Below are 23,224 nucleotides of genomic sequence, written 5' to 3' on the forward strand. Positions count from 1 at the left end.
GTTATGGACATACTAGGGTTAACACTGTTATACAGGTACTGTGGCTAGCACACTTTTATGAGGTACTATGCCAGGTACTGTTATGGTGGTGCCAAGTCGACAAATAAATAAATGTATTAGATTGATTCAGCTCCCCTTCAACTTTTTACAGCATTCTGTATGTATCAGCTTTCCAAGTGGTGGAGTAGTGCACAAATAGATCCCCATTTTTGCCTTGGGTTTAAACATCTGAATAAATTACACATTCAGCATGCTTCTCCAGTAGAAAATGTAGATACTTCATTCCATTGTGTTAAAATCAAACAGCAAAGTGCAGCTGGTTAAAAAAAATGATGATTACTATTTGTCCTTATTCATGGCCGGTTCATTAACATGGCACAAATATTTTTAAATGGTTTGTGCGCTTGCAATGAACATGTCATGAATAAGGACAATCTGCACCTTGCTGTTTGATTTTAACTCAATGTACTTTTTGCTTTTCTAGAGAAGTGTGCTTAAAATATAATTTAGCCAGTTGTTATGATGGTGCTGTGGCAGGCACCATTATGGTGGGGATGTTGTAGGCACTATTAATATGGTGCTGTGGTAGGCATAGTGGTGCTTTCGTAGGAGCTGCTATGGTGGTGCTGTGAGAGACACGGTCATGGTGGTGCTATGGAAGGCGATGCTATGGAGAAATCAGAGCTGACACTTTTATTGACCACTGTGGCCTGCCATGCTAAGTATAGAGTACTTTTCAACACTCCTGGAATGCCTAGAAGGCTCTGGAAAAATAGGGAGACCTCCTAGACTCTCAGAAGGTGGGGGTAGCTATAACTTATGAAAATCAGGAGGATTTCAGTGCTTGGCTCGTACTGGAACTTCTCACAAGGGATTTCACGGGGTCAAAAGAGTAAGTGACCCAGTGTTTCCATTCTGTCAACAGTTCTCAGATAGAGCAGGAGAAAACTGCTGACACATTGCCTTAAAGGGGTTGGCTACTTGTACATACACATATGAAAGGCCCTTGATCTTTCATACATGGCAACTAATTTAGCACTGTACCCCAGCTGTGAAGGTGAAGGCCCTGGTATCAGTGATGTAAACATAGTAAGCTGGAATCTGCCACGTCCACAGGGCACAAGATAGTGGTGGTCACCTGACTTGTTCACATGACTACTTCTTCAGGTTGTTCCAGATTCCTCCATTACGGCGCAGGTAACAAATGGTTCTGTAGATGGATGTGTCTGGCTCATGTGCAGGTACAGACAGCAGAATCCATTGTTTGCCTCGGAGCTGTGTGGGAGTAGAGAAGTCAGCTGGATACTCAAGGCCTGCTGTGTTAGGCTGGTTTCACACTAGCTTTAAAATCTTCCGTCAGGCTGTGCGGCATAGAGAAATTCTGCTGGAGTTAATCATATCTGGCATAGTGGATACTGCCATTCCTCCCCAGATCCCATTGACTATAATTGGATCTGCCTGTTTCCGGCATTAGTGCCAGGATTCATCTGGAGAAAAAGCACTGCAAGCACCGTTTTATGTCCGGACGAATCCCGCCTTATGCCGGAAACAGGCCAGTCCCCCACCTGGTCCCATTATAGTCAATGGTGCCTGGCGGTGTTCCTCCAACCTACGAGAAGATTTTTATGCTAGTGTGAAAGTACCCGAAGTTGGGTGAAGTTGAAATTTTCACAATTCAAGTTGTTTGCGTTAGAGTGCCATCACATACAATAGATTTCGTTGAAGAAATTTCTGCAAATTAAAATCAGTTCCATTCTCCTGAATTGAGTTCGTTATTATAGGAAGCATATGAATTTCTGTGGGCCCAATTCAAACGAATGGAACTCATATTCAGTCGCAGACATTTTCTGCAACAAGATCTGTTGTGTGTGAAGACGCCCTTATGGTTTGGGTAAAGAGTTACTGTGGCCACCTGTCATCCACTCACTCACCTGCACCTTTTCACATGTCGAGACAAATATGATGATTTGCCTATTAATATTACTACAATAACAGGAGCCATGCGGTGATGTAATGACAGATTGTCTTTCAATACATAGTTTTTTTGCAGGCTATACCATGTATAAAATACATAAATGATAGCGAGATGACCATGAGGGGTTAAGTTATGTGTAATAGACCATTTAGAAAGCCTGGGCATGAATAAGCACTTGTCCATGCATAATTCATTAGCATGTGAGAAGCAGCTGAATGATAATTATATGTATGGAATTTTGAATGGCAACCTATAATAATGTGCCGCTAAATGACAAGTAGGCCTTTTCCGGTAACTAAGACCCCCAATATGTGAACTGATATGTATATGTGAAGATATAACCTCATTTCATGTGTAAAAGCACATTTTATAAAGGAAGCCCGGTATATGCACACCACAGATTGTTAAAGGGCTTCTGTCACCCCACTAAACTTTTTTTTTTGTGTAGTTATAATCCCTATACTGCGATTTATCCATACATAATGTGATTAATCATTTTGGTTCAGTAGATTTTGCTAAAAACATACTTTTATAATATGTAAATTACCTGACTACCAGCAAGTAGGGCGGCTATTTGCTGGTAGCAGCCGCATCCTCCTCTCATCATGACGCCCCCTCCGCATGTTGATTGACAGGGCCAGGGAACGGGATCGTTCTCTGCTGGCCCTGTTTGCATTCAAAATCTCGCGCCTGCGCTGTACCTGTCTTCAATCGGCGCAGGCGTACTGAGAGGCGGCCGCTCGCTCGGCCGCTCTATCCTCAATGCGCCTGCGCCGATGACGTCACATCTACACCCGGCGCAGGCGCATTGAGGATGGAGCGGCCGAGCGAGCGTCCGCCTCTCAGTGCGCCTGCGCCGATTGAAGACAGGTACGGCGCAGGTGCGAGATACCGCCCTACTTGCTGGTAGTCAGGTAATTTACATATTATAAAAGTACGTTTTTAGCAAAATCTACTGAACCAAAATGATTAATCACATTATGTATGGATAAATCGCAGTATAGGGATTATAACTACAAAAAAAAAAAAAACAGTTTAGTGGGGTGACAGAAGCCCTTTAAAGGTTTTGCTTAAAATGTTGAATCCATTATACCAGGGGCGTCGTTAGGTCAAAACATTCGTGGGGCATGAGCCCCGGATGTTTTGTCCAGTGCCCCGAATGTTATGCTGGTAGCATTTTTTTTATTTATTTAACTATTCCAGGGCCCTTTAATATTGATTGGACCTGGGAAACCCCACAGATCATCCCCCCACCCCCCTTGTACTTGTTCCGCTGATCCGCTACTTGCGGGCATGAGTTCAGTCACTTCGGTGCACAATCCTGTCCTGCAGCGCATGATCCCGCAAGACCCGCTGCGGGAGGTCACGGATCTCGCGGGATCACGGGCCGCAGGACGGGATTGCGCACCGAAGTGACTGAACTCATGCCTGCGCAGCCCGCAAGTAGCGGATCAGTGGAACAAGTACAAGGGGGGCTGGGGGGATGATCTGTGGGGTTGCCTAAGGGTCCACTCCCATCAATATTAAAGGGCCCAAGCAAAGATTTCTGCAGTGGTGAGGAAATGAAACATAACAGATATTGGAAAGTTACCGAATGTTGTATCATATGGAAGAATAAAATCTGTTATTTAAGTACGTTGGCTTGTATGTTAATTCTTATTATGCAAATTTCAACACAGTGGGCTTGTGCCCCGGATGTTTTCAGACCCTAGCAACGCCCCAGCGTTATACAGAATAGTGGATTGTATAGTGGATTTAAGCTTTACAGTTCTTACTGTTCACTGCAATGCCTTTACAGAGCCATGAATATAAATCTGACATGTTAAATACTGTTATAGAAAGCTGATGTACTTAAAGGGTAAGTAACCAGAAGAGATATGTTTCCTGCTGTACACATTAAATGGGTTATACCACTAAGCAAACAGTATTACTATGCAATGAATAGGGCATTTCAAATTAAGTATTACTGCAATATACAGTACATGCAATAAATATATATATTTTTTAATATACATTTTCCTCTCTGGTGTCGCCCCTGCTGTTTGACTTTCTGTATTCAGTGGTGGGCTAACATGCTCAGTAGCTTCCCTGCTCCATCCCCTTCAGTGCCGGCACAGTGATCTCATAGTAAAGCAGGTGAAGTGTACCATTCACCTTTCTTAATAAGGTCTTAATAAAGGCCCTGCACTAGAGGAGGATTCGCCGAAGTTATGAAGAGTCGCCTCTCCATAACTCCGACGCATCCAGTGCTAGATCTAAATGTAAGACCATTTTCTATGCCTAAAATGGTGAATGAGATGGGCCTGCCCCACACCACGCCCACAATTTTAGACATGGCATGAGCAGGGCACAGTCACTCAAGTTTAGGCGTATTTCAGTATAGTAAATGACCCCCTATGTTCATACAACTGATCCATCGCATGCAATGGATTTCTGCTTTGAATTTATAGTTTGAATTGATGTTGTTCCGCACATTGATTAGGTCCATTCTGTGGGGCTAATCCAAACCCATTGCAAGTCAGTCCTTGGCATGGATTTCCACCTGCGATGAAATAATCTCTAGATGAATGCACAGAAATGCAGTTTCATACTGAAAACAATTAGATGTGTATTGAGATGTGTCAAAATTGTGATGACCGTAGCTGCTGACTGCATGACATATATAGTTGAGTAGCCGCTTGCGGTATTTGCTTTACCACCGGTGTTATTATTTGAAGTTAATCAGGATGCTGCACCGTATGGTCGTACCCTTAGCGTATATCACTGTATTTGCTGTCCACAAGATCTATAGAGTCTGTCTCAATGGGCCAAAAATCTGTCCCAATTCTCCAGAATTCTGTCAACCAAAAACTTTACACTATCCCTAAATTGGTCAAATCTGCACCACTTTTTTGCGGCAGAGTTATGAATATCAGCTTCATAAATGTATCTATAAAGTGTGTGTAGTAGTATATCTTGTGGATCAGAGTTGTCTGTGGCCCTAGTTTGCGCATTTGTCAAGAACACCTTAATCCCTTATCAACTGTGATGTATACTTCTGCTCCAATGCCAACTCTGCAGCTTTGCTCCATAACTTATGATATACTGTAAGATGATATATCACCCGCCTTTCTGTGCTGAGCTCAAGGATCTCAACTGCAGTGTCTACATTTTAGCCTAAGATCTTGACAGCCACAGGCTAAATTTACTGCATAAGTTGGTTTGTTAAATGTTATGGTTGTGTGGTGTTACATGCCATTTCCGTGTGCCCAATGATCTTTCCCTGTGCCCAAAGATGCTATTTTAGACTACATGCACACGACCGTATGTATTTTGCTGTCCACAAACCACAGATCCACAAAATACAGATACCTTCTGTGTGCATCCCACACTCTCCTTGGTTAGTATTATGCAAAACACATAAGAATAGAACATGTTCTATAATTTACGGATGAGAGCTGTGTGCTGTCCCATGGGAAAAAATGTGGATTGAATGTGGACCAAAAATACAGTCGTGTGCATGAGGTCGTAGTTGTATATCATGATCAAGGAAACTAAGATTTGGAAATTTTGTTTCAAAGTTTATATGTATTTGTTTATTAACAAGATAAAATACAGTGCCTTGAAAAACGTTTCTACTTTTTTCACGTTACACCCACAAACTTAGGGCTCATGCACACAACCATATGTATTTTGCAGTGCTCAAAACACGTATAGGTAAAAAATACAGATGACGTCAGTGTTTGCATTCAGTTTTTTTGCAGATCTATTGCAACAATGCCTATCCTTGCCCTCAAAACGGGCAAGAATAGGACATGTTAAATTTTTGGGCGGAACGGACTCGCATTAATACGGATACGTATTGTACACTGAGTCTTTTCCATTTTTTGTGGCCCCATTGAAATGAATGGGTCTGCATATGGGACGCAAAAAAAAGAAAAGGACTGTCCACGGACAAAAAATATGTTCGTGTGTATGAGCCCTTAAACGTATTTTATTAGGATTTTATGTGATAAACCAACACAAAGTAGCAAGTATGTGTGAAGTGAAAAGAAAATGATACATAGTTTTATAAATAAAAATCTGAAAAGGGTGGCGTGCATTTGTATTCAGCCCCCTGTACTCTAATACCCCTAAATAAAGTCCATTGTGATCAATTGCCTTCAGAAGTTACCTAATTTGTAATAAGAGTCCACCTGTGTGTAATGTATTCTCAGTATAACTACAGCTGTTCTGTGAATGCCTCAGAGTTTACTTAGTGAACTGTCACATCCTCTGTTGTGTGCGCTGTGACACTGTTGCCGTGCATTCTGTTGCCTCCGGCAACATGTTGTTGCAGCGCAGCATGTAGGTGGCTCCTCCTTTCCCCTGGGTCCTTCCCTGTTTGGTGTCAGATGGGTTAATTGTCTGGCTGGTGTGGATTTAGGTGTGTCTTAGGTGTGGCCTCTTGGCTCTTTATATGTTGTGTTGTGAGCCAGTGGTCAGTGGCCCTTCAGCCTTTGTGTGAGCTGAAGTGCTGCTCCTATCCTGGATATACCATCTGTCCAGTGGGAGGGCCTCCTAGCTAGACATCAATGTCACCTTGATTTCTCCCCTATGTTCCTTTTGTCTTTACCTTCCCTTGTATCTATGTTTGGTGTGGGTTATGTGCGGGGTCTGTTGTATGTCTAGTGGTCGTTACATGTCTGCCTTGTGGGTGTCTGTCTTCCAGCATGTTTGCTAGACATTTCCCCTCAGAGTCGCATAACCTCCGGAAGGGGGTGTCAGGGTTCCCCGGAGGGAGAATCACAAATCTGTGAGCAGCTCTGCCTGGGGCTGCCATGCTTTCTGTTTGCATGGGGGTCCGGTTGTCGTTGTGGCGACGGCAGGTAAGTGCTTGTTGTTTCTAGGCTCTTACCTGCCGTTTCAGTGGCTGTTCACTGGCTGTCCTTTCCCTTGCAGCTAGGCCGTTGGAGACTCCTGTTCATCCGTGTCTGGGTGAACAGGTCATCTCCTGCTCCTGACCTTATTTCAGGGATCTTCAGGGCGACTCAGGGTCTGAGGTTCCTGTGTATGAGCCCACCTACCATCTGGGTCTGCTCATATGGTTAGGAATCAGGGCCAAGATTAGGGCGGATCTAGGAGGTGACCTGCTCCCTTTTCCATGTCCCTAGGCCTAGCTGCTTCCCTATCTTCCTTCACTTTACGGTGGGGAGTTTCCCCTACTCCCCATCGTGACATGAACATTAGTGATCAAACAGCATCATGAAAACCAAGAAACACACTAGACAGGTCAGGGATAAAGTTGTGGAGAAGTGTAAAGCAGGGTTAGGTTATAAAACAATATCTAAAGCTATGGGCGTCTCACGGAGCACTGTTCAATCCATCATCTGAAAATTGAAGGATTATGGCACAATTCCAAACCTGCCAAGACATGGCCGTCCATCTAAGCTGCCCAGGAAAAGAGAGCACTAATTAGAGAAGCAGCCAGGCCCATAATCACTCTGGAGGAGCTGCAGAGATCCACAGCTCAGGTGGGATAATCTGTCTACAGGAAAACTATTAGTTGTGTAGTCCACAAATCTGGCCTTTATGGAAAAGTGACAAGAAGAAAGCCATTTTAGAAAGCAAGCCATAAGAAGTCCCATTTGCAGTTTGCCACAAGCCATTTAGGGGACACAGCAAATATCTGGGAGAAAGTGCTCTGGTCAGATGAGACCAAAGTTTCACTTTTGGCCCAAATGGAAAACGCTATGTGTGGCAGAAAATTAACACTGCAGATCACCCTGAACAAGCCATCCCCACCATGAAACATGGTGGTGGCAGCATCATTAGTGATGGACGAAAATCGGCCGGGACGTTTCGCGAACAGCGCGTTTGCGGCAGGCCCCATTGACTTTAATGGCAGTCGAACCTGAAAAACCTTCAGGTCATATTTGCAGCCACCAAATACTTACTAGAAGTGCACAAATAGTCCCACACCATGGACAGTGACATACCAGAGGGGGATCATTGCCACAAAAAATATGTATTTTAATCAGGGGCCATTTTTATGCGTCTTAAAGGAAAACTCTCACAATGTGCCCTGCTGGAGCCTAGAAAAAAATTATTTTAGGCCACGGGAGTACATGCCCCAAAAATTAGGCATTCATCTGACAGAAAAGAACCAGTGATGATGTGGCTGGAGGTACATTAGGCGGTCACTGGATACAATTTTTACTGTAGGCCACTGGAGTAAAGGCCCCAAAAATTAGGCATTCACCGGACAGAAAATAACTTTTGATGATGTGGCTGGAGGTACATTAGGTGTTCACTGGCTAAAAATTTTACTGTAGGCCAGTACAGGCCCAAAAATTAGGCATTCATCTGACAGAAAAGAACTTGTGATGGTGTGGCTGGAGGTACATTAGGCGGTCACTGGCTAAACGTTTTACTGTAGACCAGTACAGGCCCAAAAATTTGACATTCACCTGACAGAAAATAACTTGTGATGATGTGGCTGGAGGTACATTAGGCGGTCACTGGATACAAATTTTACTGTCGGCCAGTACAAGCCCCAAAAATTAGGCATTCACCTGATAAAAAAGGTATTTTATGCCGCTCTATACACATAAGACAAGGACCATTCTATGTTCTGGGTGGTGGTGGATATGTGTGGGCTGGAATGAGGAAATTCAATTACACGTGGTCATCACATGTGTTGAATTCCTCAGAGATCCATGCCTCCTGCATTTTCAGAAATGTGAGGTAGTCCACACTGTCGTGCGGTAGGCGAGTGCGCCTATCGGTCACGATCCCCCCTGCTGGGCTGAACATCCTTTCGGACAGGACACTGGACGAGGGGCAAGCCAAGAGTTCCATGACAAATGGGCGCAAGCTCTGGCCACAGGTCAAGACTGCACACCCAGTAATCTAGGGGTTCCTCGCTTCACAGAGCGTTCACATCGGCCGTTAACCCGATGTAGTCGGACACCTGTCGGTCTAGGCATTCCCTGAGGCTGGATCTGGAAGGCGGCTGTCGATGGGTTGGCTGCAAGAATGATCTCATATCCAAAGTGACCTACACATCTTAAAACCATCCTCTTCTTGCATGCACGGTAGGATTGGTACCCACACCTGTTTCGCTGTGGGTGGAAATTCCTCTGCAGCATCTCTCACAACAAGGCCTGGAAATGCTGCATTCTGCCAACCCTCTGTGATGCTGGTAAAATGTCCACACCATTTTGTGTTTGCAACAGGGGTCTAAGTACATTTCCACCGTACTGGTCCTTGCCCTTTATGCTTTTTATACTGGGGTCCCTCTTCAAACACTGGAGCATGAAGGCCCCTATTTGCACTAAATTGGAAGCGGTGGAGCGCCCTGGCTCCTGATCATCGCCCAGGAAAATGTCGTCCTCGGTCTCCTCCCCCAGCCACGGACAACACCAGGGATCCCCAAAAAGTTTAAAGTCCCCCTCAAAGCCTCCCTCAAAGCCTTCTCTTCTAATGCTTCTCCTCCTCCACCCAACGAATCGCTGCACGGCTAAGTTCAGGACGTGTGCCATGCACGGCACGTGTGTCATTTTGCCCTGTTTCAGCGCGCTCAGCAGATTGGCACTATTGTCACACACCACTTTACCAACTGTCAAATTGAGCGGGGTCAGCCACTAATCGAGCTGAAAGCAGTGCAGGACCTATGTGGCTCTTGGCTTCCAGGCAAGCAGCCGCAGCACAGCATGGCAATGTCTCACCTGGGATGTCAAATAGGTTCTGGGGAGCTTGGGGGGTCCTTTGGAAGAGGCGGTAGAAGTGAAAAAGGAGGAGTCAGCCGAGGAGGAGATGGAGGATGGAGTAGGAGGAGGAGAAGACGAGGCAGGCCTGCATGCAATCCATGGCTGTAACACCAAATCCACACGGGAGCCACGGGTTGCATGCTTGACGGCCGTCAGAAGGTTCACCCACTGGGCATTAAAAGTTATGTACCTTACCTGCCCGTGTTTGCTAGACCACCTGTCTGTGGTCAGATGTATCTTGGCAACGACACTGTGTGCCAGAGATATATTTACTTGCCACTGAACGTGGCCAAATAGCTCTGGGATGCCCTTCTGGGAGAAATATTTCCTTCCAGGGACCTTCCATTGCGGTGTGCCAATAGCCACAAATTTTCTAAAGGCCTCCGAGTCCACCAGTTTATATAACAGTAGTTGGCGGGCTAGCAGTTCTAACAAGCTAGTGGTCAGCTGTTGGGCAAGAGGGTTATCTGGCATCATAAACTTTTTACGCTCGAACATTTGGGTCACGGAAGCCTGCCTTCTGCCAGATGAACGCGACGACGGCACGGTGGAAGGTGGAATGGAGGACAAATGGGAGGAGAGAGGAGAAGAAGAAGGAGAAGAGGCAGGACGTGGAGCGCCGGGAGTGTGGCTTTGTGGGTTCTGAAGGCGTTGCGCCCACTGGGCTCAGTGATGGGAGGCCAGGTGCCTTCTTAAGGAGGTTGTCCCTAGGTGAGTGTTGGGCTTACGTCGACTTATGCGTTGACAGCACAGGCTGCAGATGGCAACACTGTCAGCAGCTGACACGGCCCACACTGCGGAGCCATGTGCCGGCGTCCTGGGGGCGCCAGAAGTGACCGTGCATGGTGGGTGGCTCGCTCCAGATACATTTGCAGTCTGCTTTTGGCCTCCTGTGCCCTGCGAGCTCTGCCTGCTTCTCCTCCTTCTCCTCCCTCTCTGCTGCTCCGTCTCTCCCTCTGAACTACCCCCCTCTTCCTCTCTTGTGGGCACCCACTTGACGTCCATCGACACGTCATCATCGTCACCTTCACCACCACTGACATTTGAGAAAAGCACTTTTCTGGCACTATTAGCTAGCGTTTGGTGTCCCGAACAGCCTGTCCCTGCTCCACAAAGCAACCTCTCCCTATACTGGTAAAACACAGAATGTAAAATGGCTGCCAGATCGTGTTCTGTGATAGGGTGGGGGTGTGTCCATGTGCTGAAACGTCTCAATCGGCTGTCCTGTCCCACCTGATAGATGTGTCATGGGTCAAAGTTTGGCACAATGCAAAAGAATATGGCGCTGGCGGACATCGCCATATGTTCGGCGAAACGCGCAAAGTCCGCCGCAAAACGACGACTGAGCGAACCGCAAGGCCATCTCTAGACATCAAGCTGTGGGGATGCATTTTTTCAGCAGGGACAGGGAAGCTGGTCAGAGTTGATGGGAAGATTGATGGATATATATAAAGGGCCATCCTGGATTAAAACCTGGTAGAGGCTACAAAAGACTTGAGAGTGGGGCAAAGGTTCAACTTCCAGCAGGACAACGACCCTAAACATGTATCCAGAGCTACAATGGAATGGTTTAGATCAAATAATATTAATGTGTTAGAATGGCTCAGTCAAAGTCCAGACCTAAATACCTTTGAGAATCTGTGACAAGACTTAAAAATTGCTATTCGCTGTCATGATCCCTCCCCTGACAGAGGTTAGAAGATCTGAGAGACTTGCATTAGGTGAGGTTATCTGACAGCCTCTCGGTTTCACTTTGCAGTGTTGTTGGTATGACCACACCTCTTGTTTCAGGTGTAGCTTGTGGTGATTACTATTCATCTATTTAGTCTGGACTAGTTGGGAGAGCTGGTGTGTTGTCCTCTTCTTTTCTGCTCATCCATTTTCTATTTAAGATAAGTGTTCTCCCCTTTGTATTTTGTTTTCCCCTATTGCTCATTGTTTCCTGGGCCTCAGGGAGACGCTGGTTCATTCATCTGGGAAGGAAACAGTGGTCTCAGACCCTGTCACTATGCCTAGGGATTTTCAGGGTATCTAGGGCCTAGGTATATGGTGTATGAATATTCCTACCTTCAGGGTCTATTCATACTGACAGGTGTCAGGGATAGGTTTAGGGTTTTCCTAGGTGGTGACCTTTTCCTTTCCCTAGCCATGTGGCCTACTGTAGTTTCGGGTCATTTTCCTTCTGTTGTCATTCTGGTGTTCCTTCCCTCCCCCTACATTGTGACATTCACAGACAATCTCCATCCAATCTGACTGAGCTGGAGCTATTTTGCAAAAAAGAATGGGCAAAAAATGTAGTTTTTAGATGTGCAAAGCTGGTAGAGACAGACCCCTTTTTGAAAAACATGTATCATTTTTTTTTTTATTCACACATACTTGCTACTTGTGTTGGTCTATCACATAAAATCCAAATAAAATACATTTAAATTTGTGGGTGTAACGTGAAAAAATGTGGAAAGGTTCAAGGGGTATGAATACTTTTTCAAGACACTGTATATAGCAATGCATCTGAACATTTTAAAAGCCTTTAAGGAGTTCTCTAGGATTTAACAATTGATGACCGATCTATTTTTTGTAGAGAACTTTCATAACATGTTCCTGAGTTCTGTGAATCACTACAGACCCAACCATAAGTTTAGTGACTTTCAGTCTGTATGCTTTGAAGTTATGTTTGTGCACATCTACGTTTTTATGGAAAAGCATGCACTTCTTTGCTGTATTATCTGGAACATTTCAGTACATTATGAAGCATGCTGCTTATTTGGATAGCAGAATGTTAGTAGATGGATGGTTTTACCCACATATGGTATGTTGCATGCACAGGTGATTATAGAAGACCACCCTTGTTTTTCTAAAACTAATGAAGGACCTAATGTGAAAACCGTGGCGTAGATTTATCAAAACTGGTGTAAAGCAAAATTGGCTTAGTTACCCATATCAACCAATAAGAATCCATCTTTTTTTTTTTAGAGCTCCTTTTAAAGGCACAATCTGATTGCATGCTATGAGCAACTAAGAAAATTTTCCTTTACATCAGTTTGACAAATCTCCCCCATATTCATACAGATGCATCTCAATAAATTAGAATATCATCGAAAAAATTTATTTCGGTAATTCAATTCAAAAAGTGAAACTCATATATTATATAGATTCATTGCACACAGAGTGATCTATTTTAAACATTTATTTTTTATGTTGATGATTATGTTTCACAGCTAATGAAAATCTAAAATGTAGTATCTCAGAAAATTTGAATATTATTTAAGTCCTTTAGAAAAATGATTTTTAATTCAGAAATGTTGGCCTGCTGAAAAGTATGCATGAATTACTGCATCAGAGTGGCTTGGCATGGAGGTGATCAGCATGTGGCACTGCTCAGGTGTTATGGAAGCCCAGGTTGCATTGATAGCGACCTTCAGCCCACCTGCATTGTTGGGTCTGGTATCTTATATCTTCCTCTTGACAATGCCTCATAGATACTCTATTGGGTTTAGGTAAGGTGAATTTGCTGGCAAATCAAGCACAGTGATACTGTGGTCATTAACCCAGGTATTGGTACTTTTGGCAGGGTGGGCAGGTGCCAAGTCCTGGCAGGTGCCAAGTCCTGCTGGAAAATGAAATCAGCATTTCCATAAATCTTGTCATCACAGGGAAGCATGAAAACTTCCTGGCAGATTTCTGCATTGACTTTGGACTTGATATTGTACAGTGGAACAACACCAGAAGATGACATGGCTCCACAAACCATCACTGACTGGAAACTTCACACGTTCCTCAAGCAACTTGGACTGTGTGACTCTCCACTCTTCCTCCAGGTTCCAGGAACTTGATTTCCAAATGAAATGTCAAATTTACTTTTATCTGAAAACAGGACTTTGGACCACTGAGCAACAGTCCTTTTTTTCCTTAGTACTGGTAAGACGCTTCTGTTATCTCTGGGTAATGAGTAACTAGACATAATGCGACAGTTGTAGCCCATGTCGTGCACACTTCTGTGTGTGGTGGCTCCTGAAGCACTGGCGCCGGCCACAGTCCACTCCTTGTGAATCTCCAAGTTCTTGAATGGCCTTTTCTTGACAATCCTTTCAAGTCTGTGGTTATCCCTGTTTCTTGTGCAACTTTTTCCTTCCACTCAACTTTCCATTAAAATGCATGGATACAACACTCTGTGAACAGCCAGCTTCTTTAGCGATGACTTTTTGTGGCTTAGTATATTAATACATTTTGTGGTCACGTTGAGTCAAATTTTAAAAGATGGACTGCACTGGTATACATCGAGCAAAAGTGATTCTTTTCAGTATTCCATCCCAATGTAAGAAATGGCGTAAAACCTGAATGTCATCTTTATTGACATTAGTACATTATTCAGTTACTGTACCAAGCACATAGTACCTGCATCGGTATTCAAATGCATCATATTCTATTAACACTCTAGGTCAGTGATGGCGAACCTTTTAGAGACTGAGTGCCCAAACGGCAACCCAAAACCCACTTATTTATCGCATAGTGCCAACAATGCAATTTATCCTGAATACTATCATGCAATAAGGTATATCTTCCATGTACTTTATCATTTAGCTATAATAGCCTGCCTACATTCAGTGCTCTGCCTGCGCGGTTCGAAGTGCGCCCTGTGCTGATGAATGGCAGGTAAAGTTAAAGGCATATTGGTACACCATAGACTTTTTCCAGGGTGCAGGTGCCCACAGAGAGGGCTCTGAGTGTCTCCTCTGGCACCCGTGCCATAGGTTCGCCACCACTGCTCTAGGTAGACAATGGATCCACCTGACACTCCATTTTTTTCAGTTGTTGATGCAAAAGGAGTGCAGTAATTAATGTTCCCTTCCCAAATTGTCATACAAGATACAAAATGGACATTCATGAAGAGTGTAAGAAGGTACCCAGAATCATCGTGGATGATGTGTCACGAGTAGAGTTGAGCGAACACCTGGATGTTCGGGTTCGAGAAGTTCGGCCGAACATCCCGGAAATGTTCGGGTTCGGGATCCGAACCCGATCCGAACTTCGTCCCGAACCCGAACCCCATTGAAGTCAATGGGGACCCGAACTTTTCGGCACTAAAAAGGCTGTAAAACAGCCCAGGAAAGAGCTAGAGGGCTGCAAAAGGCAGCAACATGTAGGTAAATCCCCTGCAAACAAATGTGGATAGGGAAATGAATTAAAATAAAAATTAAATAAATAAAAATTAACCAAAATCAATTGGAGAGAGGTTCCATAGCAGAGAATCTGGCTTCCCGTCACCCACCACTGGAACAGTCCATTCTCAGATATTTAGGCCCCGGCACCCAGGCAGAGGAGAGAGGTCCCGTAACAGAGAATCTGTCTTCATGTCAGCAGAGAATTAGTCTGCATGTCATAGCAGAGAATGAGGCTTCACGTCAGCCACCACTGCAACAGTCCATTGGCATATATTTAGGCCCAGCACACACACAGGCAGAGGAGAGAGGTCCCGTAACAGAGAATCTGGCTTCATGTCAGCAGAGAATCAGTCTGCATGTCATAGCAGAGAATCAGGCTTCACGTCAGCCACCACTGCAACAGTCCATTGTCATAAATTTAGGCCCAGCACCCAGGCAGAGGAGAGAGGTCCCGTAACAGAGAATCTGGCTTCATGTCAGCAGAGAATCAGTCTTCATATCATAGCAGAGAATCAGGCTTCACGTCACCCACCACTGTAAGAGTCAATTTTCATAAATTTAGGCCCAGAACCCAGGCAGAGGAGAAAGGTCCCGTAACAGACAATCTGGCTTCATGTCAGCAGAGAATCAGTCTTCATATCATAGCAGAGAATCAGGCTTCACGTCACCCACCACTGTAAGAGTCAATTTTCATAAATTTAGGCCCAGAACCCAGGCAGAGGAGAAAGGTCCCGTAACAGACAATCTGGCTTCATGTCAGCAGAGAATCAGTCTTCATATCATAGCAGAGAATCAGGCTTCACGTCACCCACCACTGTAAGAGTCAATTTTCATAAATTTAGGCCCAGAACCCAGGCAGAGGAGAAAGGTCCCGTAACAGACAATCTGGCTTCATGTCAGCAGAGAATCAGTCTTCATATCATAGCAGAGAATCAGGCTTCACGTCACCCACCACTGTAAGAGTCAATTTTCATAAATTTAGGCCCAGAACCCAGGCAGAGGAGAAAGGTCCCGTAACAGACAATCTGGCTTCATGTCAGCAGAGAATCAGTCTTCATATCATAGCAGAGAATCAGGCTTCACGTCACCCACCACTGTAAGAGTCAATTTTCATAAATTTAGGCCCAGAACCCAGGCAGAGGAGAAAGGTCCCGTAACAGACAATCTGGCTTCATGTCAGCAGAGAATCAGTCTTCATATCATAGCAGAGAATCAGGCTTCACGTCACCCACCACTGTAAGAGTCAATTTTCATAAATTTAGGCCCAGAACCCAGGCAGAGGAGAAAGGTCCCGTAACAGACAATCTGGCTTCATGTCAGCAGAGAATCAGTCTTCATATCATAGCAGAGAATCAGGCTTCACGTCACCCACCACTGTAAGAGTCAATTTTCATAAATTTAGGCCCAGAACCCAGGTAGAGGAGAAAGGTCCCGTAACAGACAATCTGGCTTCATGACAGCAGAGAATCAGTCTGCATGTCATAGCAGAGAATCAGGCTTCACGTCAGCCACCACTGCAACAGTCCATTGTCATAAATTTAGGCCCAGCACCCAGGCAGAGGAGAGAGGTCCCGTAACAGACAATCTGGCTTCATGTCAGCAGAGAATTAGTCTGCATGTCATAGCAGAGAATCAGGCTTCATGTCAGCCACCACTGCAACAGTCCATTGGCATATATTTAGGCCTAGCACACAGGCAGAGGAGAGGTTCATTCAACTTTGGGTAGCATCGCAATATAATGGTAAAATGAAAATAAAAATAGGATTGAATGAGGAAGTGCCCTGGAGTCCAATAATATATGGTTATGGGGAGGTAGTTAATGTCTAATCTGGACAAGGGACGGACAGGTCCTGTGGGATCCATGCCTGGTTCATTTTTATGAACGTCAGCTTGTCCACATTGGCTGTAGACAGGCGGCTGCGTTTGTCTGTAATGACGCCCCCTGCCGTGCTGAATACACGTTCAGACAAAACGCTGGCTGCCGGGCAGGCCAGCACCTCCAAGGCATAAAAGGCTAGCTCTGGCCACGTGGACAATTTAGAGACCCAGAAGTTGAATGGGGCCGAACCATCAGTCAGTACGTGGAGGGGTGTGCACACGTACTGTTCCACCATGTTAGTGAAATGTTGCCTCCTGCTAACACGTTGCGTATCAGGTGGTGGTGCAGTTAGCTGTGGCGTGTTGACAAAAGTTTTCCACATCTCTGCCATGCTAACCCTGCCCTCAGAGGAGCTGGCCGTGACACAGCTGCCTTGGCGACCTCTTGCTCCTCCTCTGCCTTGGCCTTGGGCTTCCACTTGTTCCCCTGTGACATTTGGGAATGCTCTCAGTAGCGCGTCTACCAACGTGCGCTTGTACTCGCGCATCTTCCTATCACGCTCCAGTGCAGGAAGTAAGGTGGGCACATTGTCTTTGTAGCGTGGATCCAGCAGGGTGGCAACCCAGTAGTCCGCACAGGTTAAAATGTGGGCAACTCTGCTGTCGTTGCGCAGGCACTGCAGCATGTAGTCGCTCATGTGTGCCAGGCTGCCCAGGGGTAAGGACAAGCTGTCCTCTGTGGGAGGCGTATCGTCATCGTCCTGCCTTTCCCCCCAGCCACGCACCAGTGATGGACCCGAGCTGCGTTGGGTGCCACCCCGCTGTGACCATGCTTCATCCTCATCCTCCTCCACCTCCTCCTCATCCTCGTCCTCCTCGTCCTCCAGTAGTGGGCCCTGGCTGGCCACATTTGTACCTGGCCTCTGCTGTTGCAAAAAACCTCCCTCTGAGTCACTTCGAAGAGACTGGCCTGAAAGTGCTAAAAATGACCCCTCTTCCTCATCCTCCTCCTCCTCCTCCTGGGCCACCTCCTGTTCCATCATCGCCCTAAGTGTTTTCTCAAGGAGACATAGAAGTGGTATTGTAACGCTGATAACGGTGTCATCGCCACTGGCCATGTTGGTGGAGTACTCGAAACAGCGCAACAGGGCACACAGGTCTCGCATGGAGGCCCAGTCATTGGTGGTGAAGTGGTGCTGTTCTGTAGTGCGACTGACCCGTGCGTGCTGCAGCTGAAACTCCACTATGGCCTGCTGCTGCTCGCACAGTCTGTCCAGCATGTGCAAGGTGGAGTTCCACCTGGTGGGCACGTCGCATATGAGGCGGTGAGCGGGAAGGCCGAAGTTACGCTGTAGCGCAGACAGGCGAGCAGCGGCAGGATGTGAACGCCGGAAGCGCGAACAGACGGCCCGCACTTTATGCAGCAGCTCTGACATGTCGGGGTAGTTGTGAATGAACTTCTGCACCACCAAATTCAGCACATGCGCCAAGCAAGGGATGTGCGTCAAATTGGCTAGTCCCAGAGCTGCAACGAGATTTCGCCCATTATCACACACCACCAGGCCGGGCTTGAGGCTCACCGGCAGCAACCACTCGTCGGTCTGTTGTTCAATACCCCGCCACAACTCCTGTGCGGTGTGGGGCCTGTCCCCCAAACATATGAGTTTCAGAATGGCCTGCTGACGTTTACCCCGGGCTGTGCTGAAGTTGGTGGTGAAGGTGTGTGGCTGACTGGATGAGCAGGTGGAAGAAGAGGAGGAGGAAGCCGAGAAGGAGGAGGTGGCAACAGGAGGCAAAGAATGTTGCCCTGCGATCCTTGGCGGCGGCAGGACGTGCGCCAAACAGCTCTCCGCCTGGGGCCCAGCTGCCACTACATTTACCCAGTGTGCAGTTAGGGAGATATAGCGTCCCTGGCCGTGCTTACTGGTCCACGTATCTGTGGTTAGGTGGACCTTGCTACAGATGGCGTTGCGCAGTGCACACTTGATTTTATCGGATACTTGGTTGTGCAGGGAAGGCACGGCTCTCTTGGAGAAGTAGTGCCGGCTGGGAACAACATACTGTGGGACAGCAAGCGACATGAGCTGTTTGAAGCTGTCTGTGTCCACCAGCCTAAATGACAGCATTTCATAGGCCAGTAGTTTAGAAATGCTGGCATTCAGGGCCAGGGATCGAGGGTGGCTAGGTGGGAATTTACGCTTTCTATCAAATGTTTGTGAGATGGAGAGCTGAACGCTGGCGTGTGACATGGTTGAGACGCTTGGTGACGGAGGTGGTGGTGGTGGTGTTGGTGGTACATCCCCTGTTTGCTGGGCGGCAGGTGCCAACGTTCCTCCAGAGGCGGAGGAAGAGGCCGAGGCGGCAGCAGCAGAATAGGCCGAGGCGGCAGCAGCAGAAGAGGTAGCAGGGGGAGCCTGAGTGACTTCCTTGGTTTTAAGGTGTTTACTCCACTGCAGTTCATGCTTTGCATGCAGGTGCCTGGTCATGCAGGTTGTGCTCAGGTTCAGAACGTTAATGCCTCGCTTCAGGCTCTGATGGCACAGCGTGCAAACCACTCGGGTCTTGTCGTCAGCACATTGTTTGAAGAAGTGCCATGCCAGGGAACTCCTTGAAGCTGCCTTTGGGGTGCTCGGTCCCAGATGGCGGCGGTCAGTAGCAGGCGGAGTCTCTTGGCGGCGGGTGTTCTGCTTTTGCCCACTGCTCCCTCTTTTGCTACGCTGTTGGCTCGGTCTCACCACTGCCTCTTTCTCCGAACTGTGAAAGTCAGTGGCACGACCTTCATTCCATGTGGGGTCTAGGACCTCATCGTCCCCTGCATCGTCTTCCACCCAGTCTTGATCCCTGACCTCCTGTTCAGTCTGCACACTGCAGAAAGACGCAGCAGTTGGCACCTGTGTTTCGTCATCATCAGAGACATGCTGAGGTGGTATTCCCATGTCCTCATCATCAGGAAACATAAGTGGTTGTGCGTCAGTGCATTCTATGTCTTTCACCGCTGGGGAAGGGCTAGGTGGATGCCCTTGGGAAACCCTGCCAGCGGAGTCTTCAAACAGCATAAGAGACTGCTGCATAACTTGAGGCTGAGACAGTTTCCCTGGTATGCATGGGGGTGATGTGACAGACTGATGGGGTTGGTTTTCAGGCGCCATCTGTGCGCTTTCTGCAGAAGACTGGGTGGGAGATAATGTGAACGTGCTGGATCCACTGTCGGCCACCCAATTGACTAATGCCTGTACCTGCTCAGGCCTTACCATCCTTAGAACGGCATTGGGCCCCACCATATATCGCTGTAAATTCTGGCGGCTACTGGGACCTGAGGTAGTTGGTACACTAGGACGTGTGGATGTGGCAGAACGGCCACGTCCTCTCCCAGCACCAGAGGGTCCACTAACACCACCACGACCATGTCCACGTCCGCGTCCCTTACTAGATGTTTTTCTCATTGTTATGGTTCACCACAACAACAAATATATTATTTGGCCCAATGTATTGTATTCAAATTCAGCGGGATATAAATTTGAGGCCTAGTATTTAGGCGCTGGGTGACCGGTATGGATTTAGTGACAGAATTAGACTTGGAAATGCACAGAAGCGTGTGTGTGAAGTTATTCTGAATGACCCAATGTGCACCTTGAATATTATATACCCTTTTTGGGATAGATTTCAAATAGCTCTGATATAGCAGGAACCACTAAATTATGAAATTGCTAAATTGGGAATTGTACTTCAACCCAGAACAAAAAATGTGCTTTGACGGGCACTAAATAACTTTCCCAGCTACAACAGGACAGCGGTAACGAGAGATTTAGAGGGATTTAAATTTGAGGCCTAGTATTTAGGCGCTGGGTCACCGGTATGGATTTAGTGACAGAATTAGACTTGGAAATGCACAGAAGCGTGTGTGTGAAGTTATTCTGAATGACCCTATGTGCACCTTCAATATTATATACCCTTTTAGGGATAGATTTCAAATAGCTCTGATATAGCAGAAACCACTAAATTATGAAATTGCTAAATTGGGAATTGTACTTCAACCCAGAACAAAAAATGTGCTTTGACGGACACTAAATATCTTGCCCAGCAACAACAGTACAGCGGTGGGTAACGAGAGATTTAGAGGGATTTAAATTTGAGGCCTAGTATTTAGGCGCTGGGTCACCGGTATGGATTTAGTGACAGAATTAGACTTGGAAATGCACAGAAGCGTGTGTGTGAAGTTATTCTGAATGACCCAATGTGCACCTTCAATATTATATACCCTTTTAGGGATAGATTTCAAATAGCTCTGATATAGCAGAAACCACTAAATTATGAAATTGCTAAATTGGGAATTGTACTTCAACCCAGAACAAAAAATGTGCTTTGACGGACACTAAATATCTTGCCCAGCAACAACAGTACAGCGGTGGGTAACGAGAGATTTAGAGGGATTTAAATTTGAGGCCTAGTATTTAGGCGCTGGGTCACCGGTATGGATTTAGTGACAGAATTAGACTTGGAAATGCACAGAAGCGTGTGTGTGAAGTTATTCTGAATGACCCTATGTGCACCTTCAATATTATATACCCTTTTAGGGATAGATTTCAAATAGCTCTGATATAGCAGAAACCACTAAATTATGAAATTGCTAAATTGGGAATTGTACTTCAACCCAGAACAAAAAATGTGCTTTGACGGACACTAAATATCTTGCCCAGCAACAACAGTACAGCGGTGGGTAACGAGAGATTTAGAGGGATTTAAATTTGAGGCCTAGTATTTAGGCGCTGGGTCACCGGTATGGATTTAGTGACAGAATTAGACTTGGAAATGCACAGAAGCGTGTGTGTGAAGTTATTCTGAATGACCCAATGTGCACCTTCAATATTATATACCCTTTTAGGGATAGATTTCAAATAGCTCTGATATAGCAGAAACCACTAAATTATGAAATTGCTAAATTGGGAATTGTACTTCAACCCAGAACAAAAAATGTGCTTTGACGGACACTAAATATCTTGCCCAGCAACAACAGTACAGCGGTAACGAGAGATTTAGAGGGATTTAAATTTGAGGCCTAGTATTTAGGCGCTGGGTGACAGGTATGGGTTTAGTGACAGAATTAGACTTGGAAATGCACAGAAGCGTGTGTGTGAAGTTATTCTGAATGACCCAATGTGCACCTTCAATATTATATACCCTTTTAGGGATAGATTTCAAATAGCTCTGATATAGCAGAAACCACTAAATTATGAAATTGCTAAATTGGGAATTGTACTTCAACCCAGAACAAAAAATGTGCTTTGACGGACACTAAATATCTTGCCCAGCAACAACAGTACAGCGGTAACGAGAGATTTAGAGGGATTTAAATTTGAGGCCTAGTATTTAGGCGCTGGGTGACAGGTATGGGTTTAGTGACAGAATTAGACTTGGAAATACACAGTAGCGGGTGTGTGTGAAGTTATTCTGAATGACCCAATGTGCACCTTCAATATTATATACCCTTTTTGGGATAGATTTCAAATAGCTCTGATATAGCAGGAACCACTAAATTATGAAATTGCTAAATTGGGAATTGTACTTCAACCCAGAACAAAAAATGTGCTTTGACGGACACTAAATATCTTGCCCAGCAACAACAGTACAGCGGTGGGTAACGAGAGATTTAGAGGGATTTAAATTTGAGGCCTAGTATTTAGGCGCTGGGTCACCGGTATGGATTTAGTGACAGAATTAGACTTGGAAATGCACAGAAGCGTGTGTGTGAAGTTATTCTGAATGACCCAATGTGCACCTTCAATATTATATACCCTTTTAGGGATAGATTTCAAATAGCTCTGATATAGCAGAAACCACTAAATTATGAAATTGCTAAATTGGGAATTGTACTTCAACCCAGAACAAAAAATGTGCTTTGACGGACACTAAATATCTTGCCCAGCAACAACAGTACAGCGGTGGGTAACGAGAGATTTAGAGGGATTTAAATTTGAGGCCTAGTATTTAGGCGCTGGGTCACCGGTATGGATTTAGTGACAGAATTAGACTTGGAAATGCACAGAAGCGTGTGTGTGAAGTTATTCTGAATGACCCTATGTGCACCTTCAATATTATATACCCTTTTAGGGATAGATTTCAAATAGCTCTGATATAGCAGAAACCACTAAATTATGAAATTGCTAAATTGGGAATTGTACTTCAACCCAGAACAAAAAATGTGCTTTGACGGACACTAAATATCTTGCCCAGCAACAACAGTACAGCGGTGGGTAACGAGAGATTTAGAGGGATTTAAATTTGAGGCCTAGTATTTAGGCGCTGGGTCACCGGTATGGATTTAGTGACAGAATTAGACTTGGAAATGCACAGAAGCGTGTGTGTGAAGTTATTCTGAATGACCCAATGTGCACCTTCAATATTATATACCCTTTTAGGGATAGATTTCAAATAGCTCTGATATAGCAGAAACCACTAAATTATGAAATTGCTAAATTGGGAATTGTACTTCAACCCAGAACAAAAAATGTGCTTTGACGGACACTAAATATCTTGCCCAGCAA

The sequence above is a fragment of the Bufo gargarizans genome, chromosome 4 (assembly GCF_014858855.1).
Source record: "Bufo gargarizans isolate SCDJY-AF-19 chromosome 4, ASM1485885v1, whole genome shotgun sequence".
Taxonomy (NCBI): domain Eukaryota; kingdom Metazoa; phylum Chordata; class Amphibia; order Anura; family Bufonidae; genus Bufo; species Bufo gargarizans.